We start from the raw sequence: 17,943 nt of genomic DNA, 5'->3' as shown, positions 1-17,943 counted from the left end.
TGTGAGTGGACCACATTCATAGCTCTCTGGGATGCATGTGGCCATCAAACCACAAGTTGGACATAACTTCTTAACCTCCTAGTACTTCTTATTTCCAACTCTGATGACATTAAAAAAAAACAAAAAACAACAACAACAAAAAAAAACAGGTGGTGTTTCCAGTACTCGAGAAGCAAGAGCAGGAAGATCCCTGTGACTTCAAGGCCAACATGGTCTACAAAATGAGTTTCAGGACAGCCAGGGCTACACAACACAGCAAAACCCTGTCTCAAAACAAAACAAAAAATGTATTTTGTATATGTTTTTTGTACCCATGTTTAAGTATATTCTCTGTCTGTCTCTGTCTCTCTCTCTCTGTCTCTCTCTCTCTGTCTCTCTCTCTGTATGTGTGTGTGTGTGTGTGTGTGTGTGTGTGTGTATGTGTGCTCTTGTGCACAGGGGATGTCATACGACAACATTCAGGTGTCAGTTTTCACCTTTCTGCATTTGGGATCTGGGAATTGATCTCAGGTCATCAGGTTAAGAAACCAAGGCTTTTACCCACTGAGTCATCTTGCCAGCCCCTGCTGACATTCTTGGTTTTAGTTACAATAGACCCTGCTTCACATAGTGCAACTCTAAAATGTAAAAACCTATTTTTTTGTTGTTTTAAACTGCTGTTTATGCTAACTTGTTAGAGAAGCTCCAGGAAATTAACAAAAGGTCCCAGGTAGCATGTCAGAACTAGGTGTGTGAAACTCATAGTGGTCATGGTTTGAGTCTCTGGTAGATTGGAGTGGATGAACAGAGGAAGACAAAGATGGCTACATCAGAAATCTAGGAACTGGCCAGTCTCTTGGGAAGATTTTGAATTGATAAAATGGAAGAAACTCTAGACCATAGATGTGATCAAAATTGGAAGTAGAGAAAAGGGGTGAGCCTAATGATTGAAGCTTTTAATTTGGTGGACTCAACCTCTTATGGTCATGGCCCTCTTTGAGAACTTCTGTCCATACAGTTTGGTCATCAGGTTCAGGAGCTTTACCATTGTGGGAAAGGCCTCCATAGAACCCATGAGCTATGACTTTAAGACCTGTGATAAAATCTCAGAAAACAGTAGAGGACAACTGAGACCCCCAAGCATCTTCAGAGATGGTACTTATCCTTACAAATGCTTCCTGAACACTCACTGAGTTTTCCAGAATTGCATACTACCTTGAACTGAGCTGTGCATTCAGCAATCCTGTAAAGAGTTTATTTTCTGACACAGTCTTGGCATGTAACCATGCCTGGTCCCAGAGTTGCTGCCATAGATCTGGCTGGTCTTAAACCTGTGGTCAGTCTTCTCAGAAGCTAGGATTACAGGTGCACATCTCCACATGCACCAAACCCTCTGCTTTTTACCTCTCATCCAGTCATTGTCTCTTGAAGACCTGCCCTGTGTCATGCACGGCCTCACTTCCTGGTTTTTAGCAAACACTGCTGCCCTACCAGATCACTGGCCCCTCTGATCCAGTAGCCACAGCCTCCTTGCTCCTCAGCCAGATGTCCTCACTCCCTTTATTTTCTACTCTTTCCACTTCCTAGGACCCATCCACAATTGGACTTCCTCATGCTTTATGTCTTTGAAAACATGTAGAATTCCTTCTTAACTCTCTCCAGCTGCCTAAATGTTTTTCATATAAGCTGTTTTCTGTTTTTGCATCATTTTTCTACTTTGTATGTAAGTCCACATTCACTTTATTCACAGTACAAATTTAATCATCTAATTCACATGCTTTTAAGACTTCCTGTTTTTATCTCTGTGTGTGTCAAATTCCTGGAGCTATCAATTCAGTTTTGAGCTGTTTGATATGGGTGCTGGCAAACAAAGTTGTCCTCTGGAAGAAATGGAATTGCCCTGAACCACCTCTCCAGCCCCACTGACCTACCTGTAATAGGCTGAGTTTCCTCTTCTACATAAACACCTTCTCTGATTTCAAGAATTTACCTAGTAACTCAGCTTATAATCTTCCCTATCCAATTTATGTAAATAACACAAATTCTCACTTTAGCCTGTACCCAAATTGTACATGAATATGTTTTGCCTCTCTGGGCATGAGTTACACATGGAAAAAGTATTTGCTTACTTAGCCTTGCTGTTCCAGTCATGGCATGTGCACGTGCCTGTCACTCCTCCTGGCCCACTGTAGGACTCTACACAGCAGAGGCTAAACCCATAATGCTTTGCAGCTCAATACCTGAGCAACACTAGAAGAGCAAAGCTAACTAGCTGCAGAAAGTGGCCAGGAGTTTACCTTGGTTCCAGGATCAATTTTTGTACTTTTTTTTGGCCTTAATTGTTCAGCACCATATCAAAGAGAGATGTTCAGGCTCAGGACAACTAACACATCATATATATCAGGAAATCAAATGTTAACATGTATAGAATCATGCAAATCATTTGTCCATCACCTGGATTAAGGCCCCCATCCAAAGGTGAAATCAACTTAATGCTAGGTCTTCTGTTTAACCAGAATTCATATCAAGACAAGTGAAGGGGCAAGGGATGTTCCTCAGATGGTAGAAACTTGCCTAGCATGTATAAAGCTCTGAGTTCAATCCCCAGAAGAGGCTGAAACAGAGCATGTGGACACATGTGTAAATCAAATCTCTGAGGGGCAGAGGAAGGTCATCCTTAGCTGTATATTTAGTTCAAGGCCAGCCTGAAATACCTGAGACCTTTCCTTAAAAAAGAAGGTGGGAAGCACAGAAGGTGGAGGTTCTCTTTGTCTAACCAGTGCTAGCATTTTCCATCTGCCCAGGTGTCTCTGGGGAATGGATGAAATACCAGATCTCTGCAGTGTTCCACAACAGCTGAGCCACTCTTACAGGTGTCATGAGTCTGTCCTGAAGGGGGGGTGTAGAAATCAATATACAAGATGGCCTCCTGCAGGTTTCACCACACATGAATAAACAGAAGCACTGAATAACATCTTACCTCACAATTAATAAGGGCTTGCTGAGCCTGCCCAGCAGCTTGGGTTGCTTGGAGAGGGCTGGAAAAGCAGTGATACACCTTTGAAGCAGTGGTTCTATGAACATGGGCTTCAACCTCATTCATCTGGGAATTTTTTACTTCATTTGTAATCTAAATGGCTTTCACTTATAAGTATTTTTGCCATAGCCTACTTTTGATTGTTTTTTTAATTGGCCCTTTAAACACATCTTGAGGAATATCAGAGTTTGTTTCTTATTTACTTATGTAATTTTGAGAAAGCATCCCACCCACTCTATAGCATTGGCTGCCCTTCACCTCAGCTATGATGCCCACTTGGCCTTGAAGTAATAAGGAACCCTTTGCCTCTCATGTACTGGGATTGCAGATTGAGCCACTACTCCCATCTCTCTGTTCTTTTAATCTGTCTGCATCACGTGAAATGGTTTTGCTTGGCATTTAATAAGCTAACGGCAAACCAGGATATCTGCTTTTGTCTGTGGGTCACTCACTACCTAATTCTATGACTTTGACCTAGTTGACTTCAATTCTCTGTAACTGGATAGTGCACAGAAAACTCTGAGGGTCTCCCATCCTCTTTTCAAGGAGCAGGACAGCCACTTATATGGTTCTTCCTGTGTGAAGGTGCCATGTTTTATGTGGGAATTCCTCTCTCCCTGTTGTGCTTGGCAGGCCTAAGACCTACTTCTCTGATTCCCTGAGAGACATCAGCACGGGGAGTACTCAGAGCTGTCACTTAATACAGCACACAGAGAATGAGAACAGAATCAAAAAAGGATAAGAACATGTGGGAAAATCTAGAGGAAAACAGGCCCAGGCTTCCAAAGATCTTCTCTCAGTGGAGTCATAGGGACCTGCTAAACTGGTCCAATAAGTGAGAAATGTTGCCAGCCAGTCAGGTTTGTTAGACTCAGTTGCCCAGGGTGTCTCATGAGGGCTAATAACATAACCAGCTTCAGCTGGCAGGCATCAAGTGGCCAGACTCTAAGAATGAAATCAGTGTTCAACATGTTCCATGTTGTTTGAATGAACATTTAAGGCCTAGAAAATAATTTCTAACAGAACTCTGCCAAAAACTCAAATTACCAGATACCACAAGAGCCAACCTAGAAAACATATCTCTATAGATATCAGTTTCAGATTGTCTTTCTGCATCTGAAGGGCACAGAGAGGTGGGACATGAAGAGACTAGTCTTCTGTACTGCAAAGTGGTGCCAGAAGGCCCTGCTGAACCATTGTGGGCAGATAATAAAAGTCAACCCTGAAATGCTTACAAAAATATGGTTGTCATCTTTGTTGTTTTTATTCAACAGGGACAGATAGCCATGTCTTGAATAGTTAGCTGTTCAGTTGTGCACTCTGTGATATAGACATATGGTGTTTATTACTAAGGTTAGGCATTTTACTTAATACTTTTTAAATAATGGAAATGAAGGGAGGCACTTAAGGCTCCATCTTATTTTGTAGGTGTTTTCAACACATTTCATCAGTGGGAAATTCTTCTTCCTCTCTCTTGCCTGTGACCCAAACAGCTAACTTCCTCACCAAAAAAGGACCAGATCTGACAGACGCTAGGCTAGTTACATTCCCGAGAGCCTCTTCTAGTTGCTGTTGAATACTGCATAATTTGAGTTTATACTCAAAGATGTAAAAATATTAAATTAATAACCTCAGTGCTTAGGGAATTTTTGTGTTTAAAAATAATTTTCAGAGCCTGGCGTGGTGGTGCACTGCTTTAACTAACACTCAGGAGGCATAGACAGGTGGATGTCTGTGAGTTTGAGGCCAGCCTGGTCTACAAGGTGAGGGTCTACAAAGTGAGTCCAGGACATCCAGAGCTCTGTTACACAGAGAAACCATGTTTCAAAAAACAAAAGCAAAATAAAACAAACTTTCAGAAAAAGATTGTGATTTAATTGTGACTCTAACTCCAGCGATAGCTTTTGTCTGACTAAGACTTTTTAATATAAAAAATGACAGAATTAAGCATTTAATAATTATTTTGTTACAGGGAATGTATACCATATTGTAGAGATAAGTCTAATGTGGGATACAGAAAATTTTGAGAATCACACTTATGAAAACCTATATGAACAATGGGATTTACATCTGGAGAGCTGAGATGCAAAGGCTTCCTGGGGGTCTTTGTTAGGGTTACTTTTGCTTCAATTAAACACCATGACCAAAAAAACTTGGGCAGGAAAGTACTTATTTGGCTTACATTTTCCAAGTCAAAGTTCATCACTGATGGAAATTAGAGTAGAAACTCAAATAGGGAAGGAACCTGGAGGCATAAGCTGATGGAGAAACCATGGAAGGATGCTACATAACGTCTTGCTTATCATGGCTTGCTCAGCCTGCTTTATTATTGAACTCAAGACTAACAGCATAGGGATGGCACCACCTACAATGGGCTGGACCTTCTGCCATCAATCAATAACTAAGGAAATGCCCTATAGGCTTGCCTACAGTCTGATCTTATGGGAACATTTTCTTAATTGAAACTCCCTTCTCTCAGATGACTTTAGCTTATGTCAAGTTGACAGCATTGATGAGACCTGATAAGCTAGGGTCAGATAGAAGGGGAAGAGGTACTTCCCTATCAGGGGACTAGGGAAAGAGCATAAGGGGAGAATATGGAGGGAAGGTGGGACTGGGAGGAGATGAGGGAGAGAGTTGCAGCAGGGATACAAAGTGAATAAATTTTAACATATATATATATATATTCAAATTATGAAAAAAAAGATGCAAAAAATCACTATCCAGTACACTAAGTTGAGGACTAGAATTTGGATCCCTAGAACTCACTTACATGCCAAGTGGGCATGGCAGCCCACCTGTAATAACAACTTTCTGAGGTGAGATGGAAATCCCAGAGCAAGCTGGTCAGAAAGACTAGCCATACCTGCAAGCTCTCAATTTGATTGTCAGACCCTGCCTCAGTGCATAAGAGGAAAGAGTGATCAAGGAGGATTCTCAAAATCTAAATTGGACCTCCATACACAGGTTGACCCACATACATGTACAAATATGCTTACACAGACATGTATATAACACACACGTGTGAAAACTGGGTGTGTATGGTGAGATTTGTACTCTGAAGGAAAGGAACCTGAGGCATAAACATCCTTGGGAACAAAAGCCAGAGCTCCTGATGATCCTTGGAGAAGGATCCACCATAGTGGTGAACAGTTTAAGTTAGCCTGGGTAAAACTCCATTTTGAAATAAAGAGCCATCTTAACTGGAAGCTGAATTCAGGTACCAGGAAATATCACAGAATGTACACTTGGCAGAAAACAAAGTTAACTCTCCTGGCAACAGCCTCCAGGAAATATCACAGAATAAATACTTCATAGAAAATAGAGGCAATCTCACTGGCAATAATCATTGAGAAACAGTTGGGAATCGGCTGGGAAAATTTTCCTCAATGTTTCAGATATAGTTTAGAAGAATAGCAATTGTGATTATGTGCCTCAGAGGAGGTCACCTCGCCCCTCTAACTTTTACGTCAAGGCATGAACTCCCTGCTTGCTTTCATGGAAACCCCCCTCTTGCAGTCTTTTCCTTTAAAAACGCTGCTCACTCAGGGCTCGAGGTCCCACTTCTCTACTGCTGCTTCAGTGAGACTTGGGTCCCTGGTTTGATTGCTCTTATAATAAAGCTCTCTTGTTCTTGCATTGAGTCATCTCCTGGTGATCTCTGAAGGTCCCGTGATCCTGTCATTACTGTGATAGACAAAGTATGAGAGTGTGATGGGGAGCATTTCAGAGAGAGGAAGCAATAAAGCCTTACTCAGTATGACTGTCTTTCAAATTTATTAATTATATATACAACAGTGATCCCTTAGAATATATATATATATATATATTATCTTTACTACATGTGGAGATACATTCATAATCTCAGCCAAGGAAGTCCTAGGCTGACTAACCAAGTATATATCTCCAATCCAGAGTCAGTTCACTGGACTCTTTGGAAGCAGCTTGATTCTGTCCATTCACACAGGGAGGAAACAGAAGAAAGAACCAGCTGCAGAAAGCTTCCCTTGACCTCCACATATATGTGTGTCCACACTCTCACATACATCATCTATGCACACGCAAAAAATAAAATGTGTTTTAAACAACAACAACAAAAAAATGCAGTGGCCATGCTCCACCTGCTGTTTTGTCTTACCAGATAGGAACCCTGTGAGTTAAGTGAATAATAACTTATGGGAGACATGAAGCCACTCAGCCTGTAATCTAGGTTGTTTTCTATGTTGCTTTGCCACTGTTTAATGACACTGATTTATCATAGGTACTCAGAAAGACAGAGTATATTCCATAAATAATCCTCAGTGTTCCTCATCCTTTTACATGGCATTTATTGGTTAAGTGTCCTTTCTGGATGACTAAGATTCTTCCTGTACAGATGCCACAGTCTCGCCTACCACTGATCCTCTCACATGCAGGAGGGGTCTCATGACTTACTTTTCCTGTTTTTGGTTTCATTATGATAATGACCAATGCAGATTCTCTTAAGAGAAAAATTAGTATCCATGCCTATGTATCTCATAAGAGCACAGTGTAAAAGTCCTATACATTGTGTGATATAACATGTCCTTTGATTACATATCAGTATTTTTGTACATTTGTTTCCAAGGGAAAGAAAAACAAGCTTCAGTTACATTTTCTCCAAGTAGCTAGCTCTACTTTTGGTAGGCTTCCATGTCATGGAAATAATTAACAAACAGAATTGTCACCTAATGTAAAAAGAAGGAACTTACATAGGTCATTTAGTTCATTACTCTGTCCTCTGTAAAGATAATATTCAACTGTTCCAGGAGTAAATTAGAATAATGGGAGTTGTTTCTTAGAAAGGGCCATAGAACAGTAGTTGCTAGTTTAATTTCATATTCAAGTGCTGATTCACAGGCCTACTCAAGACCTTCTCAATTGAATTTTCAGAGCCTGCAAACTTGAAACTTTTGAAGCCCTCTGGGTTGTGCTGGTGTACAAGCAGTCTGGAAACACATGTCTGGCTTTACTTTTCAGATTTATAATGTAGTAATGCAAAGATATGGTATCAGTGTCAGTGGTGATTTCTACTGTGTCTGTGAACATACAAACAAACTTTCTGTAGGTAGGTTTTATGGGTGTGTGTAGGTGCATGTGTGTGAGGGGTGCACAAAAATGGGAGCCAGAATTGATATTGACTACCCTTTCAGTCACTTCCAGTTCATGTGTAGAGCATGGTCTCTCACCACACACAGAACTCAGCAATTCTGGCTAGTCTAGCTAGCTGGCTTTCCTAGGGATTCCAACTCTACCTTCACACCTGCCTGTTTTTTATAAGAGTTCTGGAGATCCGAACTTGGATCCTTATTTGCACGATAAGCAACTTACCCACCGAGCCACATCTCCAACCCTCTATTACATATTACTTAGAGTAAATCAGGGTCCATTCAGGATCTGAGTTTTCTCTTGAGTAAATAAATTTTTCCATCTTGTCAACAGATGTTCAAACAAATGCTTTCAGAGAAACAATCCAAATGGAAACAGTACAAGATGGAGGTCTCTAAGTGCATAACCAAGCTTGATGTCTTTTCAGAGGTGAAACAACTAACTAAAATGGTAATTGCTGAAGAGTAGTTATGGATGTGTTTGAGATGTATGCTTATATTATTGAAGCCTTAGAAACTGGCTGGTACTTTCTTCATTGCTGTCAGAGAATAGCGGGCAAAACAAACTTAGGGAAGGGAAGATTTATTTTGGCTCACAATTTGAGAGAAGAGCCCATCATGGCAGAGGAGATATGGAGGCAGGGCTGTGAGGCATGTGCAGTCAGGAAGGGAAGGCTAACCATTGGTATTTGGCTCACTTTCTTTTTTCTAAGTCTATCTCAGATGATGGGATGGTGTGGCCCACACTCACAGTAGGTCTCCCTCATTTAAGCCTCTCTGGACAGGTCTCTCAAACATGTCCAGAAGTGTTCTCAAAGGTGTTTTTAAATCCAGTCAAGCTGAAAGTCAGGACTTACCATCACTCTAACCAAGTTAACAATCCTCATCTTATCATATGTAACTCTGCACTGCATGGTGGTGTTCTTAGAGACCTGCATTTAGTCTGTGCTATTTCCAGCTTGTTCTCCCTGGGCCAACAATCAGATCAACTCTAGACTTCCTGTTTCAATTGATCTTTGAAATATGAACCAGGGGTTCCTATAACTGGTTCATAGCTAGGGCTGAGAACCATAATCTATCTCTCCCTAATATTAGATAAAATTCATGAGTGTATTTATTTGCAATTGGAGGAAAAAAATGAAGGCTAAAGAACTTGTGATCTTCTAGAAGAACTTGTCACCTGAGGTTATTAGTAAGGACCTACCTGGATCCTAAGATTCTTCTAGTCATGCTAGGTTGTTTCCCAGAAAACCTGTCATCAACTAAGGATCAGGCTGTTATTTAAAGGTAATAACCTAAGTTTTCCTTTAATAATTTTGATCTTGGTTAATTTAGGAAATCTTACCTTAGTTTCCAGCATCTACATGGCAGCTCACAAGTGTCTATAAATCCAGTTCTATGTGAACTAACACCCTCTTCTTGCATCTGCAGGCACTGCACACATCTGGCATATACATATATGTAAGAAAACACACATAGACATAAAATAAAAATAAATAAATGTTTTTAAAAATTTTTCCCAAAAGACCACTCTGACCACTAAAAACATAAGTACGATGGCACCCCTTGAACTGGTCAGAAGTCCCACAACCTTCTGCTTGTACCTCACAGTTTGAGATGTTGGTTTCCTCCTTGGTCAGAAGCCTGTGCTTATGATTGTCCCTCACCTTGAGAGAAGACCTTCTTCATTTCCAACAACCCAAATCTTTATCCACCTTCACTTCTCCAGAAAACTCAATAACTCCATGTCCTGTCCAACAGTCAGTGCCCTCCAACTCTCTCCATGTCCATGAACACTGTAGCACTTCCATTTGCAGCTTAAGTAAGGGCCTTTGATCCTTTAGTAGTCAGTATCAGAGACTTGGCTGTTTATACAGAAATCCGAAAATTATTTTCTTGGGCACAGGCACTCCACATTATTGATGGCTGGAAAAATTGTTAGGAGTGATATTTATCACATGATAAAAGTGCTATGAAAACTACATTAATAATGTATGGATTAAATTAAAAGCACAGGGATTTTGGGTCTCAATAAGCTTTCTTTGTTTTTGTATTAAGAGGAAATCTTCAAGCTTGGTTCAGAGAGATATCAAAACAAATACTGTCTCTAGATTATGATGATTCTATTGCTGTAGGAAGAAAAACTGTGCAGCAAATGCAAGCTTTGGAGAGGTTAGCCTATCTTCTTAAACCACAGTGTCTGGGATGGATCAGGGGATCAGCAGTCAGGAGACCTGTGTGCTGCTCCTTTGGAGTATGAAGGTTCTATTCCTAGAACCATGTCAGGCAGCTAACAACCACCCTGTAACTCCAGCTTTCAAGGGTCTAATGCCTCTGGCCTCTGTAATCACCGGCATTCATACACATACTCACAGCAGACAGGCACACACTCATGTGCATACACACACATGAATACATATGCTAACATGCAGACACATACATGCACCACTTCTAGCATATACACATATACACACATGTGTGTTACCTGTTTACACACAGACATTCAACCCTGCATTCACATAAATGAGCACACAAAAAGACAGAATTATAAATTATAAATAATTTTATAAAAATTATAATTAAAAATCAATAATATCAATTACATTATCAATGAAACCAAGAGCTGGTACTTTGAGAAAAACAAAAAGATAGACAAACCCTTAGCCAAACTACCTAAAGGCAGAGAGAAATTATCCAAATCAGCAAAATCAGAAACGAAAAGGGAGACATAACAACAGAAAGTGAGGAAATCCAAACAATCATTAGGTCATACTACAAAAGCCTATATGCCACAAAATTTGAAAATCTAAAGGAAATGTACAATTTTCTTGATAGATTCCATCTACTAAAATTAAGTCAAGATCAGGTAGAAAGACTGAATAGTCCTATATCCCCCAAGAAAATTGAGGCAGTCATCAATAGCCTCCCATCTCAAAAAAGCCCTGGGTCAGGTGGTTTCAGCACAGAATTCTACCAGACCTCCAAAGAAGTGCTAACTCCAATTCTCTTCAAACTATTCCACAAAATAGAAACAGAAGGAACATTACCAAACTCATTCTATGAAGCCACAGTAATCTTGTTACCTAAACCACAAAAAGACCCAACAAAAAAGAGAACTTCAGACCTATGTTTCTTATGAACATTGATGCAAAAATATCCAATAAAATACTTGCAACTTAATCCAAGAACACATGAAATATATCAGCAAACATGACCAAACAGGCTTCATTCCAGGCATGTGGGGGTGGTTCAATATATGGAAATCCATCAATGTAACCCAGCTTATAAACAAACTGAAGATGAAAATCCACAAGATCATCTTCTTAGATGCTGAAAAAGCATTTGATCAAATCCAACTGCAAAGCTTTGACTCCCATTCATGTTTAAAGTCTTGGAGAGATCAGGGATACAAGACACATACATACACAAAGTAAAGGCAATATACAGCAAGGCTATAGCCAACATCAAACTCAATGGAGAGAAACTTAAATCAATCCACTGAAATCAGGGACAAGACAAGACTGCCCACTCTCTCCATATCTCAACATAGTACTTGAAGTCCTAGCTAGAGCAATAAGACAAATAAAGGAGATCAAGCGGATACAAATCAGTAAGGAAGGTCAAAGTTTCACTATTCACAGATGATAAGATAGTATACATGAGCGACCCCAAAAAATCAACCAGAGAACTCCTTCAGCTGATAAACACCTTCAGCAAAGTGGCTAGATACAAAATCAACTCCAAAGAAATCAGAAGCTCTCCTGTATATGGAAGACAAAAGGGCCGAGAAAGAAATCAGGGAAACAACACCCTTCACAATAGTCACTAATAACATACAGTACCTTGGTATGACTCTAACAATTGAAAGACCTGTTTGAAAGAAACTTCAAGTCTCTGAAGAACGATATCAGAAGATGAAAAGATCTCCCGTGCTCATGGATCGGTAAGATTAACATAGTGAAGATGGCTATTCTGCCAAAAGCAATCTACAGATTCAATGCAATTCCCATCAAAATACCAACACAATTCTTTACAGAACTTGAAAGAAAACTTCTCAACCTCATATGGAAAAACAAAAAACCCAGAATTTCTAAAATGATCCTGTACAACAGATTGTCTGGAAGTATCTCCAGCCCTGATCTGAAGCTGTACTACAGAGCAATAGTAATAAAATCTGAATGGTACTGGCATAGGAACACAATGGTGGATGATGGACTTGAATAGAAGACCCAGAAATAAACCCACACACCTATGGATACTTGATTTTTAACAATGAAGCCAAAACCATATAATGGAAAAAAGCCAGCATCTTTAACAATTGCTGCTAGTCCAAATGGATGTCTACATGGAGAAAAATGAAAATAGATCCATAATTATCACCCTGCACAAAACTAAAGTCCAACTGGATTAAAACCTCAACATAAAACTAAACACACTAAATCGGTAGAAGAAAAAGTGGGGAGGAGCCTTGAACTCATTGGCACAGGAGACAACTTCCTGAACAGAACACCAACAGCACAGGCTCTCAAATCAACAGTCAATAAAAAGGACCTCATGAAACTGCAAAACTTCTGTAAAGCAATGGACACTGTTGTCAGAACAAAATGAATGCCTACAGACTGGGAAAGGATCTTCACCAACCCTATATCTGACAGAGGGTTAATATCCAGAATATACAAAGAACTAAAGAAGTAAAAAAGCAACAAATCAAGAAATCCAATTAAAAAATGGGGTCGAGAGCTAAACAGAGAATTCTCTGTAGAGGAATATAGAATGGCAGAGAAACACTTAAAGAAATGTTCAATGTCCTTAGCCATCAGGGAGATGCAAATCAAAACAACCCTGATATTTCAACTTACATGCTTAAAAATGGCTAAGATAAAAAATTCAAGTGACAACACATGCTGGAGAGGTTGTGGAGAAAGTGAACCCTCCTCCATTGCTTGTGGGAATGTAAACTTGTACAATCATTATGGTAATCATTCTGGCACTTTCTCAGAAAATTAAGAATAGTGCTGCCTCAAGATCCAGGTATAGCACTCCTAAGCATATATCCAAAAGATGCTCAAGTAGGCAACAAGGACATTTGGTCAACCATGTTCATAGCAGCTTTATTTGTAATAGCCAGAACCTGGAAACAACCCAGATGTCCCTTAGTTGAGGAATGGATACAGAAATTGTGGTACATTTACACAATGGAATACTACTGTCCAATTAAAAACAAGGAAATCATGAAATTTTCAGGCAAATGATGGGGTCTAGAAAAGATCATCCTGAGTGAGGTATCCCAGGAGCAGAAAGACACACATGGTATATATTCACTTATAAGGGGGTACTAGACCTATAAGAAAGGATAAAACAAAGTAAAATCTGTACACTTGAAACTTTCTGGCTAAAGATGGCAGAGCACAGTTACAGCTTTCCCTGACCATATTCAGCCAATCTGGTAAACTTGTACAGATTGAGTATGCTTTGGCTGCTGTAGCTGGAGGGGCTCCTACACTGGGAATCAAAGCTGCACATGGTATAGTATTAACAACTGAGAAAAAGCAGAAATCCATCCTGTATGATGAAAGGAATGTACACAAAGTGGAGCTGATTACCAAGCATATTGGTTTGGTATATAGTGATATGGGCCCAGATTACAGAGTGCTTATGCACAGAGCTTGGAAACTTGCCCAGCAATACTATCTTGTTTACCAAGATCCCATTCCCACAACCCAGCTGGTATAGAGAGTAACATCTGGAATACATGAGTGTACCCTGTCAGGTGGTGTTCGCCCGTTTGGTGTTTATTTGTGGGTGGAATGAGGAACGACAATATTTATTTCAGTTAGATCTATCTGGAGCTTACTTTGCCTGGAAGACTACATCAATGGGAAAGAACTACTTGAATGGGAAAACCTTCCTTGAGAAAAGATATAATGAGGACCTAGAACTGGAAGATGATATTTATACAGCCATCTTAACCCAAAAGGAAATTTTTGAAGGGTAAATGACTGAAGATAACATAGAACTTGGGATCTGTAATGAAGCTGGCTTTAGGAGGCTCACCCCAACTGAAGTGAGGGATTACTTGGCTGCCATAGCAGGAAGAAGATGTCTGGACAATCCAGATCTCACAGTCTATCTACTTATACATGTCTAAAGTATGTTTTGTTTGTATAGTCTTATTTCTACATGGTTTAATAGATTCACATTTTAAAAATAATAGTCATGATAAAGTGTTAAAATAAAAAAAAATATCTGTATGCCTAAAGAAGATAAACAAGAAAGAGGACCCAGAGTAAAATGATCACTCCTCACTTAGAAAGACGATTGGGATGGACATTGGAATTAGGTGAAAGTAACAGGACAGGAACCTACCACTGAGGGCCTTTAAAAGACTTTACCTAGTAACGTATCAAAGCAGATGCTGAGACTCACAACAAACCTTTGGCAGAGTGCAGCAAATCATATGAAAGACGGGGGAGATAGTATGACCTGGAGAGGACAGGAGCTCCACAAGGACCAAATATATCTGGGCACAGGGGTCTTTTCTGAGACTGTTTCTCCAATCAAGTACAATGCATGGATATAATCTAGAACCCCTGCTCAGATGTAGCACATGGCAGCTCAGTATCCAAGTGGGTACCCTTATAAGGGGAACAGAGACTGTTTCTGACATAAACTCAATGGCTGGCTTTTTGACCTCCCCCACCCCTCGAGGGAGGAGCAGCCTTGCTAGGCCACAGAGGAAGACATTGCAGCCAGTCCTGAAGAGACCTAATAAGCTAGGTTCAGATGGAAGGGGAGGAGGACATCCCCTATCAGTGTACTTAGAGAGGGGCAGGGAGGAGATGGAGGAGGAGGGTGGGATTGGGAGGGAATGAGGGAAGGGGCTACAGCTGGGATACAAAGTAAATAAATTGTAATATAAAAAATAAAAAGTAAATGAGGCAAAGTTTTATAGCAGAAAAATTTATAATTTAAAAAATAATTTAATAATATTAATTACATACTATTAAAATTAGTATAAATAATCATTCATGCTTATTAATTATAAATTTAATAATTTAAAAAATAATAAATCATTTTTAAAATCTTGAAACTATATCTTATATCAGAAGTCAGGCCTTTACAGCCAATGAAGCAGGACATTCTCCCCAAGCATGGTTGGATACCATAAAAAGCTAAAATGTTATGCTCAGGATGCGAGGCTAAGCACTGCACTCAGGGTCAGCCGCTTTGGACCCAGAGAAGAGCATGTCTGATTGCATGCGGGTTGATGCCCCAGGTCCCACCTCTGAGAAAAAGGTATCGGACGGGTCTGATGCTCTTTGGGTGGATGACACCTAAATGAACATCGGTACAAAGTCCCACTTTATTTCTAATATCAGAGATCAGACCTCTACTCTTGCCTGATGCGTCTAAATCAAAAAGGGGGAACCGTAGAGAGCTGCGGAATGCTTTGCCTTAAAGATGGAGCTGGTTTCTGCCTTCCACCTTCCCGATGGTGAGTGCTCTCTGTCACGAACAATTCCACATTTGGCTAAGGCTGAGGATCTGGCTTGCTTCCATGTATGTGGACCTATCTGCATTGCCCACGTGGCACGCCTGGGTTGGCTACCCAGAGGCTATCTAAGCTGTGGGCTGGCTTTCCCCAGGGTCCGAGGATTGTTCAAGGTTCCTGAATAAACTGCATTGAAAAAAAAAAAAAAAAAAAAAAGAAGTTACACCTTATGTTGCACCTGATACTTTGCTCATAAAACATTTTATTCAGGAGAATCTTTCATGTGAAGTGTTATACTAATTACTTTAAAATTATAACAAAGTGGTCAGCATTTGTAGAGCTGTAGCAAGAATTGGGAAATACTTGAATATGAATAAATGTATATTTTAGAAATAAAATTGTGAAAATAATCTAGAAATACTGGGTATTTTGTGATAAGGTATAAAAAAAATGGAGGTCCATGCCATCTTTTAGGTATGTAAAACTCTGTGGGGAACTACTAGAAGTAAATACACAAATAAATGTACTTACATACTGATATTATCCTTTTAAGTGTTTTACTTTCTTTTCTGAAATGTTTAATTTTTATATATACTCAAAAATGACTGAACCCAAGGAAGTGACACTACCTCACAATTCTTAAAGTTTTGTTTGTTTATGTAGATTTAAAATGTGATATAACCTTGTCAGAACACTACCACAGACTCGTTATTTAAAATATCAGCTATTCTCTATCCATTGGTATAATTAATATTTTCTATTCAGTAAATTTTCCTATGATTTTTTATTTCTTTGAGATTATTTTGATGTTCACTAGACAACTTTATCTAATACCTCCAATTTGCTCAGGATATCTACTCCAGAACAACTATAAATGTGTATTTGTTTGGGGATTTTCTAGACTACTGCAATTATAAACAGCTTCATAAACCTCAGTTTTTGTTTTGCTTTGTTTTTCCTTATTTATTTTGGCAGGTAGCCCAGACCTCATGTGTGATACATGACAATTAAGACATTAAAGAAACAGAGAGAACAGAGTAGTTTACTCTAGCAGCATTTTGGTAGTGCTATAACTCACCAAAGACTTTTTTTAGTGTGGGTGTACACAAGAAGATTGTCTTCCAAGATGTGTCCATTTCTTCTAAAATGGAAGATAAGCATGCTAACTTGTCATGGGATAAGAGAAGGGGCAAGTTTTCTAACCTAGATACTGTGCACTTTCTTAGAACTTGCTTTATAATTTTCTGAAGCTTAATTTGAAATGAAATATTTGTCATGAGGTCGTTGGTAAGTGGTGTACTTTATTTGAAGTGACTTCAAGGGGAAAGATACACTAAAGAATTTTTTAGTTAAGTTCTAGGGCATTCCCCACTTTTTTTTTCTAGCCAATTTAATGTGTCTGGTTTAATGTTGAGGTCTTTGATCCACTTGGACTTCAGTTTTGTGCAGGGTGATAAGTATGGATCTATTTTCATTTTTCTACATGTAGACATCCAGTTGGACCAGCACCATTTGTTGAAGACGCTATCTTTTTTCCATTGTATGGTTTTGGCATCTTTGTCAAAAATAAGGTGTCCATAAGTGTGTGGGCTTATTTCTGGGTCTTCTGTTCTGTTGCTGTATAGTACAGCTTGAGATCAGGGATGGAGATACCTCCAGAAGATCTTTTATTGTAGAGGATTTTTTTTTTTTTTTTTACCAATTCTGGGTTTCTTGTTATTCCATACGAAGTTGAGAATTTTTCTTTCCAGGTCTGTAAAGAATTGTGTTGGTATTTTGATGGTAATTGCATTAAATCTGTAGATTGCTTTTGGTAAGATGGCCATTTTTACTATGTTAATCCTGCCAAGCCATGAAATTGACTTATGTAACACAATGCCAAGAGTTTCACCAGTTAGAATCAAATATGCAAGTTTGCCAGTTTCTTGCTGACACCCGAAAGTTTCTTCATCAAATATCAGAATCATCAACATTAAGAAGGAGGTCCTGATCACCATGCATATCATTGGGTACCTTTCTTTTGCCTGGCAGTTAATCCACAGGTAATGGGGAAAGACTGATTTCTACCCTTGATGAAGACCAGGAGGTTCATGTACTTACCAAGTGTCCCTCTTTACAATTTTACTTCCACCATGCAAGAAAGCATATGAGTAAACCCATCCACGGTTACCAGACTCAGAACCACTTTTCTAAAGGTAAGTGGGGAGTGCTGATGTCCATCTTCTGGCAGAGTAAAGTCAGCCTTTGTTCCACCATCATTGGTCATTGTACATTGCTATCACTTTGCACTAAACATTTATGAAACATTT

The 17,943-nt window shown here is 39.4% G+C and overlaps 1 pseudogene; it reads left to right on the top strand.

Moving 5' to 3' along the window:
- The window catches only part of LOC132651542 (WASH complex subunit 5-like), a 38,097-nt pseudogene that overhangs the window by 6,793 nt on the left and 13,361 nt on the right, over window positions 1-17,943 (top strand).

The sequence above is a fragment of the Meriones unguiculatus genome, assembly GCF_030254825.1.
Source record: "Meriones unguiculatus strain TT.TT164.6M chromosome X unlocalized genomic scaffold, Bangor_MerUng_6.1 ChrX_unordered_Scaffold_31, whole genome shotgun sequence".
In the NCBI taxonomy this organism is placed as follows: domain Eukaryota; kingdom Metazoa; phylum Chordata; class Mammalia; order Rodentia; family Muridae; genus Meriones; species Meriones unguiculatus.
The sequence above is the reverse complement of the archived record's forward strand: the minus strand, read 5'-3'. Positions and strand labels throughout refer to the sequence as shown.